The sequence below is a fragment of the Camellia sinensis genome, chromosome 8, assembly GCF_055761805.1.
Source record: "Camellia sinensis isolate YWXY chromosome 8, ASM5576180v1, whole genome shotgun sequence".
NCBI lineage: Eukaryota > Viridiplantae > Streptophyta > Magnoliopsida > Ericales > Theaceae > Camellia > Camellia sinensis.
The window spans coordinates 46,631,252-46,637,022 of record NC_138968.1 but is presented as its reverse complement, the minus strand read 5'-3'; positions in this window follow the sequence as shown (position 1 = coordinate 46,637,022).

Sequence of the window (5,771 nt, the reverse complement as noted above, 5' to 3'; positions counted from 1 at the left end):
AGAAATAAACACAAAGAATCATCAAACCTCTTCAAAGAAAATTCTCTGGTTAATATTCACAGGCAGGGCTTAACAACAAAAGCAGCAAACCAAGAGACAGCTATGTTTCAGAAATGTAGCTTTGACACAAATGTAAGAATCAATTAGACCCAATACCAAGGAGAATCAATTAGACCCAATACCAAGGAATCAATATAGGCCCAGAATAAAAATTATTAAAAATAAAAAAAATAAAAAATAAAAAAGGGTGTTTTGCTTTCTTTTTGAAAGATAAATATGGAAATTTCAAAAAATTTAAATTGACAAAATAGTATCTCAAATTCAGATTTCAGGAATTAACAGTAGTACATATTGGTAAGGAATTAGGTTAGGGTTGAATAGAAGCAAAACTTGCTCAGGGACTCAAATTCAAATTCAAATAAATGCCTGATGTGTGTAGTGAATCTCATAAATTAAATCATCAAAAAAATGAAATTTCGAAACAGTGAATAGTAGGATTGAACTGAAAGAGGAGGAAAAGCATACCGTTGCCGGAGATTCAAACTCTATGAACGATTTCAATGGCGGGCGACGACATCGATTTTGTCGACTTCCATCTTAGGGCGATGGGGAACAGCGTCGAAGGAGGAGGAAGACACTGGCGGAGTAAGGGCAGCGGTGTTAGTGGAAAGAGGATGGACTGCGATAGTGGTGAACTCGATGTGGGATGGGCAACCGTAGGGTTTTTTGTTTTTTTTTGTTTTTTTTTTTTATCCAGGTTATGTAGGAGTTTGTATGGGCATTTTTGTTTTTTTTTTTATTTTTTTTTTTAACAAATAGGGACATTTGCTTAAAATATAAATTATTTCATGAAATTTCATAAATTATAGAGAAAATTATTGAAACATTTCTTTTCAACTTTGTGTAGTAGGAGAAATTTAATTTATTTATTAGCTAAGGTCCCTTAATATTTTTATAGAGTAAATTTGACTTACAACCGAGAAATTATTGTGTGTGTTTGAGAAGAAGAACCGATTGCACCAAAATATTTTTATTTCCCCCCTAAAATATTTAGTGACTAAATTATTTATTGGTGACAAAATTATTTCTTCACCAAAGATAAAAATATTAGCCACAAAAATAGTTTTGTCACTAAATGATATTAAAATATTAAAAATTATTGATGACAAAAATATATTCGTCATTAATAATTTTATAATTGGTGACCAATTTTTTCGTCACCAAAAGTCTCAAAATTTTGGCACCCTCCGAAAATATTAGCGGGAAAATATTTGGTGACAAAAAAAATATAAATAATGACGAAAAATAATTTCGTCACCTAATTTTTTTATTATGATTTAGATTGGTGACAAAATTTTATTTTTGTCTCCAAAAATGGTACATTTTGAGACGAAATATGATTTTCGTCATTAAAAGATACGTATTTTGTGACAAAAAAAAATTTCGTCATTAGTTTTCGTCTCTAAAGACTATTTTTGTTGTAGTGATAGTGAAAACCGCAGCAACCGTAGACGTAATCCTATTCTGGAGTGAACCACGTAAATTCTTGTATTCTTATGTGTGTGATTTGTTTGATTCAATTTTCTTCCTTGTTCGTTATTCCGTGTCTCACGGATCTTGGTTAGAAAGGTTCAATTCCTAACAACTGGTATCAGTGCATTGGTTTGAGTGGGGGCGATGGCTACAAATGAAAATGTTATAATCAATAAATTCAATGGCACAGATTTTGGATTTTGGAAGATGCAGATTGAAGACTATCTGTATCAGAAAAAACTGTATAAGACCCTTTTAGGGACGAAACTAAAAAAGATAAAGAATGATGAGTGGACTCTTCTTGACCGCCAAGCACTAGGTGTTATTCGGCTAACGTTGTCTCGTAACATTGTGTTAACATAGCGAAGGAGAAGACTACAACGGGTCTCATGGCAACACTCTCAAATATGTACGAAAAACCCTTTGTCTCAAATAAAGTTTATTTGATGCATAGATTATTTAATCTGAGGATGACAGAAGGTGCTTCAGTGGCTGTACAACTGAACGAATTCAATATTGTGGTAACCCAATTGAGTTATGTATCTATCGAATTTGATAATGAGATTAGGGCTTTGATTCTACTATTTAGTTTGTTAGAAAGTTGGAATGGTACTATAACGACAGTGAGTAATTCTTCAGGAAAAGAAAAGTTGAATTACAATGATATTTGAGATTTAATTCTAAGTGAAGAAATTCGCATGAGAGAATTAAGGGAAACATCAAGTTATGCCCTGAATGTAGAAGCCAGATGAAGATCAGTAAGAAGTAACCCGAACCGCAACAGATCAAAATCCAAACACAAAAGCAAGTCAAGAACTAAAGAGGGAAAGAGTTGCTGGAACTGTGGAAAGAAGGGACATCTAAAAGGAGATTGCTCGACATTGAATAAGAACAAAGGTGATCAAAATCAGAAGTCTGCTAATGTTGCAATGGATGAGATTTATAATGCTTTGATCTTGAGTATTAACAGCCCTCTTGAGTATTGGATTTAGATTCTGGGGCATCACTTTATTCTACTTCACAGAAAGAAATCATGGACAATTACATGAATAGTGATTTCGGTAAGGTTTATCTGACTGACGATGAACCTTTGAAGATTGTGGATAAAGGGGATGTAACAATCAGGTTGCCAAACGGATCTGTTTGGAAGATACAGAATGTCAAACATGTGCTTGGTTTGAAAAGAAACTTGATTTTTGTTAGACAACTTGATGATAAAGGTCATGTTGTAACCTTCATGAGTGGTTTATGGAAAATTAACAAAGGAGCCATGGTTGTTTGTAGTAAAAAAAAAAGGCACCCTTTACATGACTACGAACAATAGGGATGCAGTAACAGTTGCTGGTGAGAAGGAAGACTCAAATCTGTGGCACCAAAGGCTTGGGCATATGAGTCAAAAAGGAGATAAAGGTACTTGCATCTAAGAGGAAACTACCAGATTTGAAATCGGTGGACATTGACTTTTATGAGAATTGCATCTTCGGCAAACAAAAGAGGGTCAGTTTTTCAAAGAATGGCAAGAAACCGAAGTTAGAAAAGTTGAAGTTGGTTCATACAGATGTGTGGGGACCTTCACTAGTTTCATCTCTTGGAGGATTATCATACTATGTTACATTTATTGATGACTCAACGAGAAAAGTATGGGTTTATTTTCTGGAACATAAATTTGAAGTTTATACTACTTTCAAAAAGTGGAAAGCTTTGGTGGAGACTGAAATAGATCTGAAAATTAAGTGCTTGAAATTAGATAATGGAGCGGAATATGAGGACAATGAATTCAAGAAATATTGTGCAGAAAGTGGAATTAGAATGGAGAAGACTGTTCGAAAGACATCTCAACAGAATGATGTTGTAGAACGCATGAATAGAACTTTGAATGAATGTGTTAGAAGTATAAGAATAGATGTCGGATTACTAGCAATGTTTTGGGCAGATGTAGTTAACATCTGCAGTTAACACTGTAGATGTTTTGGCTGTGCTTCATATGCGCATATAGATTCTGCTGATAGAAGTAAACTTGATCATAAATCTTTTAAATGTACTTTTATTGGACATGTCATTGATTAATTTGGTTATCGGTTTTGGGATGATAAAAATAAAAAAATAATCAGAAGTAGAGATGTCATATTTAATGAGAAAGTAATGTATAAAGATAAGGATAAGTCTGCATCTGAATCTGAATATGAATCTGTTACTTGTCATGAGCATATTGAGTTAGAGGAGATTAGTGAGAGTGATTTGAATAGTAGGATTCAGAATAATCCTGAAAATCGTATTCTACAAATGAGCCACATACTCCTACTCCTACTCCTAAGTTGAGATAGTCAGAAAGAGAGTCTAAACCTACACAGCGTTGGTCTTCATCTTTACATTATTTGTTGTTTCCTGATAGGGGTGAACCCAAAAGTTATGATGAGGCTTTTTAGGTTGATGATTCAATTAAATGGAAGTTAGCTATGCAAGATGAAACGAATTCAGTCATGGCAAACCAGACATGGGAGTTGACTGAATTACTAGTGGGTAAGAAAGCTATGCACAACAAGTGGATTTACAGGGTCAAACAGGAACATGATAGGAGTAAGCGTTACAAGACCAAATTGGTTGCAAAGGGATTTTAGCAAAATGAAGGGGTTGATTACACTGAAATTTTCTCTCCAGTTGTGAAGTTGACCACTATCAGATTGGTGCTAGGAATTGTGGCTGCTGAAGATTTGCATTTTGAGCAGATGGATGTGAAGACGACTTTTGTCCATGGTGATTTGGAGGAAGAAACTTACATGAAGCAACCACAATGTTTCTTGGCACGTGGCAAATAGGAGTTTGTATGCAAATTTTGAAAAAACTTTTATGGTTTGAAATAAGCCCCAAAACTATACAAGAAGTTTGATGGGTTTATGTGTAGCAACGGTTTTACAAGATGTCAAGCAGATCATTGCTATTATTTCAAGAGGTTTGACAAAAGTTATATTATTTTGCTCTTATATGTTGATGATATGCTTATCGCAAGATCTAGCATTGAAGAGATAAAAAGATTGAAGAAACTTTTGTCTAACCAATTTGAGATGTAGGATCTTGGAGTTGTAAACAAAATCCTTGGTATGAGGATTCACAGGGACAAGACAAATGGTACTTTGAAGTTGTCATAGGCTGAGTATGTTAAGAAAGTTCTCAAGAGGTTTAGCATAAATGGTGCAAAACCAGTGAGCACTCCATTGGCTAGCCACTTTAGACTTACCAAAGAGCAGTCTCTGAAGATCGAAAAAGAGCAGGCTTACATGGAACGTGTTCCATATCACTACAACAAAAAAGGCCTTAACGTGTGAGGTATTAAATTACAAAAACTACGACAATCTCATAGTGAGGTATTAGTTGACAAGGAAAAAGGGTGTACTTAATATTTTCTAGAGAAAAATTAACGTGTCTAGTTAAAGATGCAACGTAATGAAAAGCATAAATCAAGAGAGGGTCAAGTATATCAAAAAGGACATCATGAGAAAAATCAAAGATTAAAAAAGATAGAACCAAAGATTAAGGTAAAATAAAGAATGCCAAAGAACAAGTCATGGAAAAGATTAAAATGATTCCCATGTGGTATCAGAAGACCTATTCTTCATTCTGCTGAGTTTCTCAAATTCTACTTGGCAAGAAAGATCATTTCAAAGACCCCATTGGTGAACCAAAAATGTCCATCAAAATTCTAACATCATTGGAAAATAATCAATTTAGAATAATTGAGTTCTATGATTAAAAGTTTGACTTGCAAAATCTGTCGGGAGCATGCACCAGCCAAGAAAATTAAAATCATCTAATTTCTTAAAAAAGAAGCATGCTCAAATTGATGAGAAAAGGATAAAACTTCCACTCACAATAGGAACCGGTCCTATCAAAAAATGACAGGCAATAGAAGTATTAAACAACATCATCTATAAATGAGCGACCTCTATTAAATAAGAAAAATACAAGAAAAACTAAACAAATTACATTCCTTCCTTCACTTAAAAATACAAGAACCAAATAATATTAATTGAAAAAATAATATTTTCTACTTTAAAAAAAGAAAAAATATTTTACAGATTAAAATTTTAAGGGCATCATCATTCTATCATCTGCATCACCACCTAATACAATTAAAGTCATAATGAATGCTCATCTACATCATATATTTTACAGATTTGTAATTAACTTTCAAAATATATCCTGAATTGTTATTTCCCAAAATATATATATATATATATATT